Source organism: Pongo pygmaeus, chromosome 7, assembly GCF_028885625.2.
Source record: "Pongo pygmaeus isolate AG05252 chromosome 7, NHGRI_mPonPyg2-v2.0_pri, whole genome shotgun sequence".
Lineage (NCBI taxonomy): Eukaryota > Metazoa > Chordata > Mammalia > Primates > Hominidae > Pongo > Pongo pygmaeus.
This window is the reverse complement of record NC_072380.2, coordinates 70,702,868-70,722,543: the sequence shown is the minus strand read 5'-3', so window position 1 is coordinate 70,722,543 and position 19,676 is coordinate 70,702,868.

The following is a 19,676-nucleotide window of genomic DNA, read 5'->3' as shown; positions in this document are numbered from 1 at the left end:
CCTACAGTTCTGGAGACTGGAAATCCAAGAACAAAGCATCTGCAAGTCTCTGTTTCCAAGAAGGCACCTTGTTGCAGTGTACCCTGGAGGGTATTAACACTCTGTCCTCACATGGCAGGAGAGATGGAGGGAAGGGCAAAAAGGACAAATGTGGTGTCCTCATAAGGTAGAAGACATGGAAGAAAGTGGCAAATGCACTCCTCAAGCCTTTCCATAAGGGCACTAATCCTATGTCTTAGTCACCTCCTAAGGGCCCCATCTCTTTGTTCCATCACTTTGGGAGATAAGTTCCAACTTATGAATTGTGGACGGACACATTCATACCATAGTGCCATTCATCTGTTGATGAGCACTTCGGTTATTTCCACCTTTTGGCTATTGTGAACAATGCTGCTATGGACATGAGTTACAAATATCTTCTCAGGACCCTTCCTTCAATCCTTTTGGAGATACACCCAGAAGTGGAAATGCTAGATAGTGTGGTAATTTTATTTTTAATTTTTTGAGGAACCTCCATACTGTTTCCCATAGCAGCTGCACCGCCTCACATTCCCGCCAACAGTGCACAAGGGTTCCAATTGCTCCATGGCACCACAAAACACTCGTTATTTTCTGATTTTTTTTTTAATAGTAGCTATCCTCATGGGTATAAGGTGATATTTCATTGTGGCTACTTCATCTTTCTAACGTTTGCTGGTGATATATAATACAAACTCTCTGTTACTGCAGTGGCAGATGTATGAACTCGTTCACTCAGCAAGGGCTCGGAGCAGAAGCAAGGCTGAGGGCACGTTCAGCCTTGGGGGCCCTGAGAAGGCCATTTCAGTGTAGAACTGTGAGATGGTAAGTCTATAAACATGTACTGGAGTGGGGCTTAAATATTTTATAAATAAAGGTATAAGATTAAAAGAGCTCACAAACTGTTTGAAGATGAGTACTTCTGTATTCCAAAAGTTAGAACCTAGAATCCTCAGACCATGTCTGTTTCCTAGTTCTCAGTCAAAAGCCCATATACAACTCTTATCATTTGACTTGTACAAAAAAAAAAAAACCTAAAACCTAAACATTAAAACCAAAAATTAAAATGTGCAAAACTCGGGCTGGGCACAGTGGCTCATGCCTATAATCCCAACACTTCGGAAGGCCAAGGTGGGAGGATCATCTGAAGTCAGGAGTTTGAGACCAGCCTGACCTGACCAACATGGTGAATCCCCATATCTACTAAAAATACAAAAATTAGCTGGGCATGGCAGAGGGCACCTGTAGTCCCAGCTACTCGGGAGGCTGAGGCAGGAGAATCGCTTTGAACCAGGAGGCAGAGGTTGCAATGAGCCGAGATCGCCCCAGCCTGGGTGACAGAGCAAGACTCTGTTACAAAAAATAAAATAAAATATGCAAAATTCATTTTGGGGGGAGGAGTAAAAGTTGAAATGAAGAGTAATAAAAATGAACAGAATCTAAAGATGTTTAAAGTAACATTTAGGAATAAAATCTGTAGATGAGAAAAGAGGCATTTCTCCTTAACACCATTCCTGGTTGTTCTCAAATGCAAAAAGCTGAATTACTGCATGGAAAATGTCAATGTTGAGGTGTTTAGGGCAACTTGAAGTGATTGGCACAGAATTACCCATGGTTTTTTTGGGAGACTAGTGACTTACATAACTGTGTGCCAAAAACAGCACTGCAAGATGATAACAAAAAATAAATAGAATCAGACAGTCCTATTAGACACGGCTCTTTTCTGTGTAAGTTCGCCTACTGAGTGAGTGTCCAAATATACAAAAGCACAAATAAACTTTCCAAGGGCTCTCTAGTGGGTTTTGTACTAAAAGCCAAGTCTTCTTTTTCCATCCAACTCCTTTCAAACAATAGAGTGCCTGGGTAAGATGAAAAACAGAGATTTCTAAGAGACACTTAAAAAATTTAAATGTTAGATATCATAATGATGAATTACTTATAAAGATGTGAAAGACTAATTTAGATTAATCAATGTCTACATTAAGTTCTACAGAGAAATTACATTTATCCCACCACAAATCAAGAAGCTGACTTGAGACTTAGATGACTTGAGACTAACAGAAAGTATGCCAGCGATGTGTTCCAGAGGGAATCCTTGAACTTCAATGGTAACCATCACAAGCCCCAAAGATTTGGGCAATCTTTGAAAAGAGTGGCAATGATGAAATAAAGCACTAACATATTGGGAGGTCTAAGATTTGCATTTATTTTCCACGTGTTTTAGAAACTCAGCTAACTCAAATGATCTCTAACTTCAAAAAGTTTTATGAATAAAATGCTCTCAGGGAGGTTTAAACCATTCATGAATATCCAGGTGTCTGAAAAGTGCCTGGAGTTATTGAAACCATTGTAATAATAAAGTAATCTGGATGTCTCCTAGGGTGCAGAGCCGGATTTGTTATTCTCCACACTACCAGATGCAAAGCCAAATGTTCCATGTTCATAAAAAATGCATCTAGAGTTGCCTATACTCATAAATAATATTTGCATGCATGAATTTTCCATTTCTTGTGATATTAGAGCTGGGATAAAGTAGCAAAACTACTCTCCTAGACCATGGTTAAAAGAAGATAAACCTTTACAATTAGAATCTGCCACTTCCCTGAGATAAAGGAGCGTTTCGTTTCTGTTGTGTTTTTGTTTTGTTTTGTTTGTTTTCTTGATTAAGTTGACACAGTGTGGGAAAAGCAAATGTAAGCCCAAAATTTGAGGTCAGCTCAGCTCCCCAAGGGTGAGCATATTGTGCATAAAAAGATAGACTATTTAGCACTGAATATTTTGTATTATAATCAAATTGTTCCAATCTGTTCTAAAATAGTAGAGAAAGTAACTTAATAAAAGTGAAGTCACAGATTGTCACAAAATAAAAGATTTTAAAACTAGCCTGAAAGCATTCTTATATAAATACCAAAAAGGATGGCCTAGACTTGTCTTATAAAATTCAGCTAACTCATGTGCTTTGGCCCCCAGCCAAGGGATATTAGCTACCAGAAGAACCACAGCGGACACAGCCTCGCACCAATGAGTTCTTGAGCCTGAATCCAAAGGCAGTGATGACCCCAGAGTACCGTTAGTTTCAATTTAGAGATGGAGTTTTGTTTACCAAAGGGGTCAAGATATTTTATATTGTTTATTAATGGTCACGTTTAATATAATACCATTAATAATAATGTCTTCATTTATTATGAGTTTTTTACTATGTGCTAAGCAATAAGGCAATATGCTAAGCACCTTTATACAGGGATTGTTTAATTTAATTCTAAAAAAAAGACGTGTGAAGTACTATTATTATTTCCATCTTACCAATGAAGAAACTGATGCTTAGAAAGGGTAAGTAATTAGGAGGTAATATTTGTTATTTTTTGATCTTTCTATATTTATTTCTCTTTTTTGATCATTTTAGATTTCTATTTTACAACTAGAAAAAAAAAAGAGAGAGACACCAGGATCTAAAACCCTGGGAGTTTTGTCAAACCTCCAATTTTCAAAATGCTCCCTAGAGACCAATATGCACATTACAAAACAAAAACAAAAAGCACCTTGTCATGGGTAAAAGTTCCCTTCAGGAAGGACTGCTAGAACATTTCATGTCAATCTGGGTGATCTTTTCATTTTGAAGTCCCAATGACGATCACAATTTACTCTTTCTTTTTGCCACCAATATCTCCAATTTCTCATGTCCAAGACATCTTAAACTCTGTCTCCAAGGTGTCAAAATATATTTGGCTATATGTCAAACCCATGCCAATTTCCAAGAGCTCCGAATTCACAGCATACTGTGCCTGGCCTAGGACTTGGTGCAGGCTTGCCGAGGGCCATGGAAATCAGGCACAGTCAGCCAGAGAGCTGCCTCTGTCCCTCACATCCAGTCCTTAATGCCTATAGGCTCTATCTTATTACAGAAATCAGAGTAATCGGAGATGTTCTTTCTGTTTGGTCTGTTTGTCTGCACGCCACACCTTGAAACGAACTTCACTTAGATCCAGTGGAAAAATCCAGTAGATGAGAAGGCGAAGCTTTGGCTTAAGAAAAAGAAAACCTGGGTTTTCTTTCTGAACCTTTGGGCAAGCTGTCAAATGTTCTAGTATGATAGCAAGAATTCAAGGGGAATATTGAAATTATAAGCCAACTTTTCAGATATTTTATCTACACACCACTATAGGCTTCCCTTGCTGTGCTGAAACACCAGAAGGAGATACTGGAGGGAATCTGAACCCAAGGGTCTCAGAGCTGACCTGGAGAGGAGACTTCATGTCATTGTGAGTCACACCAGCTGCATTTGGGAACTAAGCCAAATGGGGTTGCTAAACACATGGGATAATGATTCAGAAAGTCTGGATCCAAGTCTGTGCTCTGTCTTGATTTGGGGAAGATAATCTTTCAAATCCTCAGTTCTCTCATCCATAAAATGGGAATACAAGCATCTCATAGAATTTTTGTGACTAATAAAATAGATAGTGCATGAAAAAACTAACAGAAATCCTGGCATGTGGGAAGTACTTTAAAAACATTACTTTTCTTTCTTTGGGTTTTTTTTTATTATTATTTTAGCTCTGTGATACAAGCTTTGGCCTATTTTCCCTCAGTCAATCAAATTGATTGAAGGCTTTGGCATCATTGTGGCACAGACTTTATCTTCCTTTTGCACAACTGTTAGTGTCTTGTACTTATGTTTAAAATAAAGGAGAGATCAGCTTTAAACACATTTTTAATAATGTATAATTTCAATGGTAGTAATTACTTTGGTCCTTGACTGTTGAATAATTTCATATAGATCAAAGAAGATAAAAAAACAAATGTTTAGAATTTTTAAGAAGAGTCCTACCAGTTTTTGAAAATTCTATAGAAAAGATTTGCTTTTTTAAAATTGATAAGGCCCTGTAGGTTACTTTTAGCTTTTCAGAAATAGTACTGCATGCATAAAAGATGTTAGCTGAAACATTTTTGTCCTCAAGGGCAAAAAAGAGAAACCACCTCCTAGCTTCCCTCCCCCCTCCTCCAGGACCCAATGCCTGGTAGAGCAGTGGCCATTAGAGGGCACTCGGTTGTGTTCCTGATACACACTTGACTCACTCCCATGCCCCAAACACCCCCTACACCACCTTGCGTTTCCATTTCCCAAATCCTATTTACTTTCCCAGACACACTCTCAAATAAGCCTTCCCCTACTGCTGAACTCACCTTCTTCAACCCCTACAGTGTCTATAGTCTGCACTCTGCCTTGCATGCTCTGTCATCCACAGCTCTCAGCAATTTAGCTTTATCTTCCAGAAGTAGATTCTAAATTCCTCAGTGGCAAAGACTATGCCCTTCTTTTGCTTGCCACTGATACAACAAACCATAATTGTTAAGCACCTGTGCCCTGAAACAAGACTGTCTGGGTTCAAACACCAACTTCCTACTTAGCAGCTGTGACCATAAGCAAATTTCTTAAGCCCCTGTAACTCAGGAATCATAAAAGTCTCTACTTCATCGAGTTGTTGTGAATTAATACTATAAGATCTTAGAAAAGGGCTCAGCATATCATAAGTGCTAAGAAATTGTTAGTTTTTATTATAGTGCTGGGCCAAGTATATCAAACCTCTGCATCAGTAAACATGAGAGGTGGTAGATGATGCAAAAGTGTGGGATCAATAGATACAGGAGAAAAGTGGCCCCTAGCTGCCAAGAATTTACAGTTAACCTGTTGGTTATGGAGTAAACAGAGAGTACCTCACAGGCCAGGACTGTTTAAGATTCATCTTTGTTTCCTGGGGCATGGTAAAGTCCATGACACATGGCAGGTAATCAACAAATGTCTGTTGATTTATGTGGGGTTTTTTGTATATATATATTATATATATAATATATATATAATATATATATAATATATATAATATATATATAATATATAATATATTATATTTATATAATATATAATATATTATATTTATATAATATATTATATTTATATAATATATTATATATTCTATTATATACATAATATTCTATATATTCTATATATACTATAATATTCTATATATTATATATGATTATATATTATATAATATATATATTATATATTATATAATATATATGATTATGTATTATATAATATATATGATTATGTATTATATAATATATATGATTATGTATTATATAATATATATGATTATGTATTATATAATATATATGATTATGTATTATATAATATATATGCATATATATTATATAATATATATGATTATATCTTATATAATATATATGCATATATATTATATAATATATATGATTATATCTTATATTATATATGATTATATCTTATATAATATATATGATTATATCTTATATAATATATATGATTATATCTTATATAATCTATATGATTATATCTTATATAATCTATAGATTATATCTTATATAATATATATGATTATATCTTATATAATCTATAGATTATATCTTATATAATATATGTGATTATATCTTATATAATATATATGATTATATCTTATATAATATATATTATATCTTATATATATGATTATATCTTATATAATATATAATGATATATATTATACTATATATGATATATTATAATATATTATATATATTTATATATATAATAAAATATATTATATTATATATGATATATTATATATGATTATATATTATATAATATATATGATTCTATATGATTATATATTATATAATATATATGATTATATATTATATAATATATATGATTTTATAATATATTATATATGATTATATATTATATAATATATATGATTATATAATATATTATATATGATTATATATTATATTATATATGATTATATATTATATATTATATATGATTATATATATCATATTATATATGATTATATATGTATATATAATACATTTATATCATATAATTATATCATATAATTATATATGATATATATCATTTATATCATATAATTATATATAATATATATGATAATATATAATATATAATATATATCATATGTATATGATCCTATTACATATTATTGTATTATTATTTTATAATATAATTTTGTTTTTACTGTTGTTTTATGTTGTGTCATAATTAAGCAAATCATTGGACTGTAGAGTGAGGTCTGTGCAGTAGACACCTGTAAATACACATTGCTGCTGCATGATAGTCCAAAAACAGTTATAAAATAAAAAATTTCATAGAACTGAAAAATATAGTGGCATTTAAAGTGAATCATCAAATTTCTCATTTCACACGCTTTTGCGTGTCTCCATTTGTGTCTTTGGATTGGTTTCTGCTGGCTGACTGGCATGAATTTGACCAAGGCTACAGCATCAGTCTGTTCCCCATAATGGCGAAGATCATAGAGTAGCAGAGATCCCAGAGACACACAGCTGGATCATAGCATTACCGCCTTCTCACTTTTCCACTCCAGGCTTACCAGGCTTCCCCACCCATGAGACCTTTGATTAGGGACAGAGCTTGGATACACCCTCCTGGTTACATCGAAGAGAGCTGTGGATCCAGTTAATGAGGTTTCTGAATGATGAGTCTAAATTGTCACTCCTTGCCTTAGCTGTTCTGAGAAGAAGGCCCTTGATTTCCAAGGTCAAATTCCCACACCTCTCTACCCCATGTATTCCACGCTTAGATAACAATACAGTGCCTCTCTTTCTTTACCTCTTTCCCCACAATTTCTTCCTTTTTCTTGAATCCCAGCCCATCCTTGAGGCCTGCCACCAATTGGAAGAATCTTCAGTTTCACCTCTTTCCTGGACACATGACTGTATTGCCCATCATTGTCTATGCTCTGCCCACCGAGGAGATGCATCTGGATCCTTAGTGTCACTTATTGCTGAACTGTTTGAATACCAGGTTATACCAACCTGAATCTCCCAAGTACCAACAGCAGCCTGGTGAGTGACTCTCAGGCCAGGCCCTGGTCCCCTCTTCATTTTCCTGCCTCAACACTGAATCTTAATATTGAACTAGAGCAGCTTCCTGTCTTTGCTAGAGCACCAGGTATGGAATACTTCTGAAAGCCCAGAGCCAAAGCTTTAGTCAGAGGCTACCAATTGTGAATTTCATTGCCCAAAATCTTATTGTCCAGAACAGTTTGTCTATTCTTTTTTTAGCCGTGCCATTTAATAAAAAGGAAATATTGCTGAGGCTGACATAGAAATTTTTTTTTCAAGCCTATGAATATACCATCACATATTTACATATAATCACACATGACTAAATATTTTTATTGCTTCCAAAATATTGTTATTATAAGCTACTCTGTAATAAATACCTTGTACATACATATTTGCATACATGCCTGTTTATTTCCTCAAGATATACTATTTAAAGTGAAATTCCTAAGTCAAAATATATGATCATTTCTAGGGTCTTTGATATATTTGATATATATGGTCCTACAGAAAGGTTGTCCCAGTGGAGAATTCCATCAGACTATGTATGGGTCCTGGAATTCTAAAGATAATAGGAATGTAGAGAATCATCTGCCTAATCTTTTACTTTGAAGATGAGGATACTAAAACGAAAGATGGCAAGCCATTTACCCAAAGATGGAATGCAAAGTGTAATTTTTGGTGAAAGCATTTTTCCTTGTGTTCATCTCTTTGTATTCTAGCACACTGCTATCATTAGAGATAAACTCTTGAACGGTAAATACAAGGATTTAAATGTGGGCAACAACAGTCTCTGTTCCTACCATCGTTCCTATTTCTGATTTTTCATATTCCATATCACATTATAAATGCATGAAATGGAGTTTCAATATTCAGGGACTATCTCAAGCTTCAAATTACCAAGAAGGAAATTCCAGTTAGAAAAACGCCTGCAGCTTACTCCGTGGTCCTGCCTTCTGGTCTCTTTCAAATCCATCTGTTTTCTTGATGGACAGGGCTGGGCTCAGAAACCAGATGTGTTTTTCTTCTAGATGCCATTCTTCTAGAGGACCGAATGTCTGACACATGACAAAAGGCAGGAATTTGCTTATTTATGTTAGTTGTTAAATGTGGAACAAATCAACAGCATGTCTCTTCTTAAAAATACTTTGGCAGGCTGCAGCTTTTCTTTCTGTTTACAAATCTTTGCTAAAGTAGTTACAGGATTGCTTTCCTTAAATATCTTATCCTGAAGTTAGCTAGCCTGTAGCTCCCACAGCAGACCCCAGAATCTTGGTGTACCTGTGGAAATTGTCACAAATATAGCACCTATAGCAAACAACTATAGCTTCTCAATTTTGCTCTCAAATAATGGGCTCGAGGCCAGAAGGAATGACTGAATTGTCGCAAGTACGTGATGGCCACATACATATTTGAAGTATCAAGCATTAGAAGAAAGGTAAGCAGGTTGATATCAAGTACTGTGCCAGACAATATGACTACAATACAATGGTGAGCAAAACAGATATGAGCAGAATTTACAGTGGTAGAGTTTTCTTGTTTGGGGGTTTTCCAATTACTTTGCTTAAGTCCAATTTATAAAGAACTTTATTAATTTAGCTCTGGTTTCTTTGCGGTGACAAATATAACATCCTGAACCCTGAATAAATCCTCAGTGAGATCTGTGGTGGACGCCTTGCTCTCTTGCAGCATGAAAGCTTGAAGGTATCATGTATGTCTTACTCTTTCAAGAAGAAAGTACACAGGGCTTTAAAAAGTCTTCTCCAGGGCAGTTCTATTTTCCCCCTGAGTGTCTTCCAGTAAGACCAATAAGATTCCATTCAATGATGACAGGCTTGATTTGCATAGAATGGAGAATCCCACTGTGCTAAGAAGGAATCTTAGAATGTAACGACTTAGCTTATTATACGCTGCCAGAAAATCTGTAATTTCAAAATATATTCAGTAGGTGTTGCTTGATTCACGCTTTTTTAAGTCCTAAAATTTCCTTTTCTAAATTGATACAAAATAATTGTACATATTTATGAGGTACATGTGATATGTTGGTACATGTCTATAATGTGTAATAAATCCCAAAATTTATTGTAAGAGCTGTCTCTGTTTATTAATTCAATAACCTGTTTTGTTCCACATAATGGCCCTTTAAAGGCAGTTACAGTCAGGCCAATTAGCAAATGTCGTACAGGCTCAGACTTAAGTACTGTATAATCAGACCAAATTACTCCTTGACTTAAATTCAGACAATTTCGTTTTGGTTTATCCTTTAAAAAAATTTGGGGTTGGGGGAGGGATAGCATTAGGAGATATACCTAATGCTAAATGATGAGTTAATGGGTGCAGCACACCAACATGGCACATGTATACATATGTAACAAACCTGCACGTTGTGCACATGTACCCTAGAACTTAAAGTATAATAATAATAAAATTTAAAAAAAAAATTAAAAAACCACTTCCCCTATCCCCCCAAAAATCCACACAAGCACTTGCAACAGGAAGGAGGCTAGGTCTGAAGAGTTTCAGGAGTCTTCTGTCCCTCTTTCCTCCCTTTCAGCCAATCAAGATGCCTGGAAATCCACGATTAAAGAGTCACTCTTGGGTGTTTTGTTTCTTTTAATGTCTTCTGGTGATCCACAACTGACAATAGGAAGAAAAAGTCCTCATTCATTCATTCATTCATTTGTCCATTTACTCTCTTATTAATTTATCCTTTTATTCAACAAGTGTTGGCGGGGGGCATTTTTATATACCAGGCACTGTACTACCTTCCATGACACTCACCTTACTACCTGACATAGCACACAGGCTCACATTGTCAATAAAGATGCCAGAGAACCTGAGATCTCACCTGGCTTCAAGCTTTACTAGTAATTTCAGGAGTCATCGTGAGCCACAGGAGAAGCAGGGAGAGGTCTGCCACCCTCAGAGCAGCTCTCCAGGACCTTTCCTGCCATGGGTCATGTGTGACCTCTAAGGTCTGCGTGCAGTTCACATCACTTGCACAGAAGAAGGCCACATCAGGCATGAAGGTTTTCCATCTTATACTCACAGTCACATAGCATATATATGTGGTGTATTCTAGGAGGTCATGCTCCATCTATTTGTAGATTCCAGGTCTGATTACCACAAACAATCCTACACAAACAGATGCATCCTAAACACCATTTAGCTGTTTGCCAAGTCTACCATTAACCTGTTTATAGAAAGATTACAAAGAAGTCTCATAGGAAGAGAATGGATTGCAAAAAACCTGCTGTTTTATCAATTAACTTCCCATTACCCAATCTGAGCAGGCTCTAAAAGGGAGAGGGTGGGCTACCAGAGAGCTATAGGCAGGACTTGATGATTTTTGTCCAACACGGACACTGACAAAATCAAATTGAAGCCACAGTGTACTTGCATGGAAGTAGAGGAAAATAAGAAAGAATATGTAGTGTCACAATGGAAGGGTATTTTATTAAACATTTCCATAGCCAAACCCCCAAAATGTCAAGCATTTCCTTCCATAACTTAGACAACTACCATGGATGCCACTGCTACTGCAACTTGCTACTCTTTATTGAGCACTTACTGTGTAGCAGGCACTGTGCTGGGCATTTATATATAAAATCTCATTTAATTGTCACTTTCCTATGAGATGGATACTATTAATCTTATACCATTTACGAGGAGCTGAGACTTAGCGAAGTTCCACACACCAGTTTAATGAGGAAGCTAGCATCCATTCCATCCAGCCAGTGTGAATCAAAGTTTGGAATCTCTATTACCAGCCTCTCCCTGTCAGGGTGCAGGGCGATTGAATGAGGTGGCTCAAAAGGTCAGGAGTCCTCTCCTAAAGACCCAGAAGCTATGGGACAGAACCTTCCGCAAGGAGTGAGTTCCCTTTTTAGGCCATTCTCTGGGTGGAGCAGTGCCCGAATTCCAGTCCACTTTCCTGGAGAGAATGCAGGTTAAGGAGCTCAATAGCACATAATGTCTGTGAGGGCCCAGACCAGAGATGGCAAATTAAGATTTTAGAGCAACATCGTGTGGTCCATTTCAATCAGGAAACTTTATTCACTTCAAAAAGATCCCCAGAAATCTTTCATAACTTCCTTCGTTCCGGTGTCTCCTGAACTGTAAGTTCATTCATCAAGGGGCATCACAATTCCACAAACAGTGAGGGAACAGATTTCCTAGGGTGGCACCTAGCTGTACTGAGGATCTTCTGGAAAATATTTAGGGCGTGTTTTTGTCCTCTCATGGACACAAAGTGTGTGGTGGCCTCTTTGTACAAATGAGCAAAAATAGAATCTCTTCTGTATCTATTGCTAAAGTGAGGGGAGTTTCAGATCATCTCCTTGAATTTAGAGCACTAGGTATTGAATTAACTCCTATTACCCTGCAAAAGTCCCTTCTGGAATTACTCTTAAGTTTCAACCAACATTGTTAGAATTTTTTTGAAGTAAATGATAGTACTTTTCCAGAGTTAATAAGAAAAAAATTTTAATCATATAAATTATATCATTGTATTTGGATTTTTTTTCCTCCTGCAGCAATAGAGGCAAGTTTTAAAAAGCACCTTCAGAAGGAAAATGGATGTATGCAACCAAGACAAAGAACATTTTGAGGCAACACACATCTGTGGCTACTGAGTGCCTGTTTTGAATTACATTTAAATTGCCTGAAGAGCATTTGGCAAATGCAAAGTTTTAAGTTGGTTTAAGCTTTTCCATGGACAATTTAGGTTTTGTACTGTTATTGTTATATCTATGCTTTTGCATTCAAATCTTTTCAACCAGCATGGAAAAGAGAAAAACATTGTGTTAAAGGCTTTTTAATGACATAGTAACTCCTCTTGACAAACAGTGGATCTGTTCCATTATCTTATCTGCCAAAAAAGAAATATCTTCCAGGAGAATAATATGTGCTTAATCATGAAAGGCTTCAGCTCTGAAAGCTTCAAATGATAGAATCAGCAACAGAAACAAGTACTCCACATCCCCAAATTAGATGTGTTTTTTTGATTATCTTGCAGTAACATCTGTGGTAATAATACTTTCTGGAAACCACTGCTGATATACCCAAATAGCTTTACCAAGTTTGCCTGGTTTGTCATGTCAGAAATCTAAGCATAGGATTGCCCCTCCCTCATCATTTGCCCTTTGGCTTTGCCGCCCCAACCCCAGAAGCTCAGAGAGGCTCCTGTGAGCCATGACTTTGGAACACGACCGTCCCCTAATTTCCCCACTCTCCTTAGAGCTGACCATCCTACCATGTGCAATGCAGCCAGTTAGCTCTAGGGAAGTCATCATTGCTTCTGCTGCCTTGAAAATTACAAAATTACAATCAAAAGATAATATAAATTTAGAGAATGTACCTGCTTAAAATGGATGTATGGTCCTGCCTATAGACAGTTCTTAATAGGACTTCTCTTATCCCCAAGGCCAGACTACTTTGCAGGTGAGAACTCAGGTTAAACAGTTCTAAGCTTATCTTACCTGCCTGGGCCCAAATTAGAGGTAGCACAAGTACATGTCTCTCTAGCAACCTCTGACTGTGAACAGGAAATCCTACTGTTTGACCTCGTTAGGAAATAGAACCTACTCTTCCTCTGCATTTGTGGGGTTTTGTACTACATGTTGCGCATTTATTAAAACATTTAATGTTATAATGGTAGAATATAGAATCCACTTAGATCAGCCTCAGGCTTGGTGTGTTTGCAGAGGGCGGGTTGCTTATTTTGGGAGCAGGGGTGAGTTGAGAATCTGATGAGAATATTAAAATATCAAACATTTTGGAATCAAATGGGCTCTTGGTTGTCAAAATGCTGACAGATATTAAATTTCTGAGAGATATTGAGTTTGTAGGATACTAAAGAAGAGAATGCTAAGAATTTTTCATGTCACTACTTTAATACGTTTTATTTTTTACCGTGTTTCACCTCTCCACAAGGGAGAGAACCTGTGTTGCACAGCAGAACTAGAAAAAAAGCACTTATCCTTCCAGAACCACTAAGTAGCTTACTATATATGGTCCACGTTGTCCCCAAGAGACAGAAAAAGCTGTCTTATATCTTAAATAAAATATTATTAGTGCTGGAACAGAATCACATAACTTCGTTCTCATAATGTGATACTGAAAGTCATATGAAAAGTATAGAAATAGAAATAGAAAAATAAAACCCTAAATAAATGATATAATCTGAAAACAAAATTTTATATACTTTTCCTCCTCCAAAAAAAACCATAATATTACCAAATTTAGTAATATGTATGAGAAGATAGCAGTATTCTCATGCATGCCTCATTGGTAAGATTAGCTACAGGCAGTTTTGCCGAAAGACAGAACTTTACTATGAACTCATTCTGGTAGTATATTAGGTTTTTAAATAGCATACAAAATTTAGGTTTTAAGTATGTTCATATGTGTTAAAAATTTGATCACTTTACTGGAGAATTTTTTACTCCTGTGTAGTGCATAGTAAACAGTTCAATGATGGCGATAGTGGTAGTGATGTTTTGAACAGCTGTGGTATTATATTCATACACTGATTTTATTGGGCCTATGTTATAACCCAGATACAGAAGGATTCCACCCAAATTTGGGGGGAGAAATGTAAAGCCATTAAAATGAACTGAAAGACTTTTTTTTGAAAAGGATATTAATGATGCCAATGCCTTTTATATCTGAATTTTGAAAAGCAGAATATAAATGAAACCCATTAGAGAACATTTGGGGAAATTTAGATGTTGAAAACCTGCCTTAACTGATTGCAAAACAAAAAGACAGCTAATGTATGACTTCAGTAAGCATTTATTTTAATGAAGAAAGAGCTAGCTGTTCTAATGATTTTGAAGGAATCTGCACATGAGCAGGGTTATTAGTACGGACAACTGCCAACATTTGTGCCTTTCATCAAATGGACATTTTTAGCAGCACGTTGCCACAATACTTTCAAGGCTCAACTGAATTTATGACAGTTTGGTTGTATTTTTCTTGGTTGCCATAGAAGCTGATCAAAGAATCCTCAAGTCACTAGCTAACGGTCAATTTGATAAGAACGCTAAAATTATCTGGGTAAACTGTATTGTGGCCAATTATTTTAATAATTGGAATTGGATGAATTATGTGTTAATATAAACAACTGTGCTCAACACAGTTGTGTGTAAACCCTCAAGACGATTGAGCTCAGGGGCTGCATAGACATGGACATGCTCATTCAGCAGATCACACTAAGCAATCAGGAGCCATGCTGAGCTGCACGTAGCTCATCAACTTCAAGGTTCTGACTCATACCAACTTCCTTTGCCCAGATTCTCAATTTTTAATAGTAAAATCAATGTAACATATTTCCCTGGTATTTTTTTCTGATTAAAGGTAGTTCTTCTCAATAAAACTACTTTTCTGCTTACAGGAGAGCTACCTTAAAAAATGCCTTACGGCAGATTGCAACATTGTCTCCTGTCTTTCCAGCATTCCCCAGAACTGAAAAACTGGATTGTTTTAAGGCTGTGTCGGATTACCCCACAAGTATTTACCACTATCACTGGAGACGGGGCAAAGGAAGGAGAGAACATTCACCACGACTCAGGATCTTTCTGGGGCAAGCTGAGCCTGTGCAGCAAATTCGTTGTCATCTGAAGAAGGCCGAGGATAAACATGAACTGAAAAGTAAAACACCAACAACCCTTCTTTCCTCGGCCCAGAAGGATTTTTAGATAGCAACTCAATGAATTCTTCTCCCACTGCTATTCAATTTTGTTGTCCACAATAAACTAGGACAACTGTGGACATGGAGTGTGATCTAATTTATCCTCCTTGTTACATTACACTCACACGGGAAGCCATCAGAGTTGAAAGTGACATTCTACTCTGGCTCCAGAAGTCATAGTAAAAAGTGATCCTTGGAATTTGTGATAAAGAAGGAACATATCTTTAGAGGAGAAATCTAATAGCATCTTCCCTCCATGGGACAGGTAGTCAATCAAACAGTATCTAAACCCAGTATGGAGAGAGAGTCAAGAGGCATACTCTAAACTCACTCCATGTGATTGAATTCCATGAACTATCCTATTTTGTTAGATCGGCTCTTGGAGAAAGAATGAGTTAAACCTCAAGACACGTGCTACACATTATATTATTTTTTGTACGTTCTTACATTATACATATAATACTATGAATTATATATTGATGTATTTATCACAAATACACATTATATACACTAAGGAAGAATAGATATATGGTATATATATATATATTCTTTCATATTCTGTTTCATCTTTCACCTTACCTTTGTGAATGTGTGGTTTAGACAAAATTAAACATGTAAACTAGATGAGTCAGCTGTCTTTTATTCTTCCTTAATTATGCTATGATTAATCAATATGAAAAAGGATCAAGAAATTTATTTTCAGTGTTGAATAACTACAAAATTAAACAGAGTGAGAGGTGGCTGTCTAATCTGGTATAATAACCCTCCTAAGAACAGCCTTATAAGAGAGGCTTCACGATTGTCCTCAGGGAAATGTCTGAAACAGGTAACAATTCAGAAAGGGGAAGAAGCCCAATAACAAAGGAAGGCTTTCTCTTGAGACAGGTTACTGAGTAAGAGGGGGAGATTAACTAGTGTTAATTATCCCTAAGATACAGACGCTTATCTGAGTACTGAGATAACTCAATAATCAGCCAAAGAAGGAACATGCTCCCATGTCCTAGTTTCAAATTCTTGTGCCTTACCAGCCATAGCAAAAAACACTTGAAAAGGATAAAGAGACAGAAAAAGTATTCTAAGAGTTTTTTTCCAAGTGGACAAAGTTAGTGGCCATAACTGGGTCTCATCCTGCCCCTTCCCCTGGTCACATGCTAGGTAAATCCTGGATGTTTGGCCCAAGGTATATCTAGCACAGAGGGAAGAAAGTCAGAATTTATCTCTCGGAGCAAAAGTTGGTTCTAAGGAAGAAATTTTTATCTTCCAGGTGGGCAAACATCTAAGGGGGAGTCCTTATCTTGGCTCATATCTGATGTGGTCAGGGATATGAATGCATGAAAGAGGCAACTGTACTCAAGGACTCAAGGAAAGAGTCTGATCAAAAGGAAACAGCTCCAAAATGGAAGTGTGTTTGCAGAAGCTGCCTGGTTATGGAAATCCAAGGCTAATTTATTGCAAGTCAATGTTCAGAATTAAACTAATCGTTACCTTCTCTGGGAACTAAGCAAGATCTCACCACAGACTAGTAGTCTCTTGTACGTGTTTACTACTATATTGTACATATTATTTGTAGGTCTGTTCACCATCCTGACTTTGAGCACGCTTCATGGAGAAACTGCCTCCCATAGACTGTCTGGCTCCAGCTCCCCTGCCCTCCAGTGGATTTGGCTGATAGGAGGCATCAGCAAGAGATGAGAAGGCAAGAGAAAAGAGAAGTGAGGATATTTCTCTCCCTTCTCCCCTCCCTGTATTGGTGCCCCACGCTGACAGGGCCTGTTTCCTTTGTTACTACATCTCCTGCCAGACTACCCCTCCCTGGCTCCAGCCTCATAAACTCTGCTGAAACTCAATCTTCCCTTTGCCCTTTCAGGCCTAGGGGTATGAACAGCTGTCTGTTCAGCTTGGCTCCCTTAACCATGCCCACATCTCTGTAAATGATCCCTTCTTTAAACTATCTTCCATTAAGTCCTTTTGTTTCTTGCTGTAACCTTAATGGATACACAAAGCTTCATTTGCAACCTCCTTGCCAACTTTCAGAGCTTCATATCCACCTGAGGCCCTGTTCTTTTGTTCAAACACATATATTTGTTAGATGTTTAGTAGGGTTTACATGTGCAACAGTTAATGAGACAGTCTTTGCCTACAAAGAATTTACAGTCTTGTTCTGAATATGTGTAAGTAAAGAGTTGATCAAAACAGTAGGTGAACCGTACATTAGGGCTGTGTGACTCTGTGCTGGGTATTTCTTCCTGGATGTCAACCTGGCCTGAATCTTCACATCCAACATTTATCATTCTGAACTCACTCCCCCAAGCCCACTCTCTATTACCTTTGTTGATGACACCAACATACCATCTACCCATTTGTCCAGGTTAGAACATATGGAGTCATCCTACATGCCTCTGACTTTCTTTTATCGGTGTGATAAAAAATTTATAAATTTATAGCCTAAATTGCTTTCAGTCATATTCTCCTCACACTCAGTGTTCCTTCCCTAGTCCAGATATCCACAGCTTTTCTCTCCCAATCTCAAATCCTGCTCCCTTGAATTCATCCCCAACTCTGCCACCCTGTCAGTTACTGACAACATATAAAACTGATTGGAATTCTATTTTGGCCACAGCTTTTCTGGCCCCTTCACAGGTGAGTTTAAAATGTATACTCCTTTGTATGTCTGACAAGGCCTTTTATGATCTGGCCCCGACCTGCCTATCTAGCCTTGTTTCACCCAAGCTGCTCAACTACCACCTGACCCCGGCAATGCTAAAGTTATTATGGTTCCCCAAACATTCCATACACTCTCCTGTCATGTCCACTGAGAACACTCTATTTATCTTTCTTTCTTTTGGAGTTTCGCTCTTGTTGCCCAGGCTGGAGTGCAATGGCGCGATCTCAACTCACCACAACTTCCGCCTCCAGGGTTCAAGCAATTCTCCTGCCTCAGCCTTCCTAAGTAGCTGGGATTACAGGCATGCGCCACCCTGCCCGGCTAATTTTGTATTTTTAGTAGAGATGGGGTTTCTCCATGTTGGTCAGGCTGGTTTCGAACTCCTGACCTCAGATGATCCGCCTGCCTCAGCCTCCCTAAGTGTTGGGATTACAGGCATGAGCCACCAAGCACAGCCTTATCTTTTCCTCAAATGCTGCCATTTCTGTGAAGCCTTTTCTGTGTTCTACAGGCACCTGTAATTCTCCTATTACATTTAGTAAACTTCTCCCATACCTGTGCTCTTATCATAATTATTTGTTCAGACATCCATTTCCTCCTAAGGCTACTAATTCCTTGACTACAGAAACTATGTATTTTCTTCCATGAATCTAAGACACGGGCATTCAGTAAATACCATTTGAGAAATGAATAAATGCTTCACAATTTTCAAATCATGTTGGTACCTTTTGTCTCACTGAACCCTCCCCAGAAGTGGCAGCTGTAACTGATTAATGAGGACTTACCTGGAGCCAAATTGTCAGTAAACCTCAGCATACGAAGTGTAACTTGACTCCACAACTCTGGTGCCCCTGTCTAATTTAATGGCTTTGCTGAAGTTACTAAATGTCCTTGAACCCTGGATTCTTGATATGTAAAGTAATAGCAATAATAATAGTAACTATCTGAGAAGCTATTGTGAAATTTAATGAGAAAATGTATACTTAGCAAAGTATCTGATACATGGTGAGCATCTGCAGATGTTACCTGTTTCTATGCTTTCTTTCACAACCCCACCACTGCTAAAAATATTCCTTGTAACAAAGGCCAGAAGATGCAGAGACCCGTAGTCATGTAGTTAATTTATGCAGCCAAATTATATTGCCTTGATTTCTCCTATTTTCATACATATGCAACTACTAGTGTCAGCAGTGTTTCTAACCTGTCCTGAGCAAGAGTTCTGCGTCATGCATCTGGCATAAAGCTGCTACATGGAGAGGGGAAAAAAAGTGGTAGAAAGTTGAGAAGCAGATAGCATAAAAGAGAAAGGGAAAATCCATTGCCAGTTCTCCTAATCTTCCTTTTAAATAAGAAAGGCTTAGTCAAGTAAACAATGCATTTACCTGAAGCTTAAAGGCATCT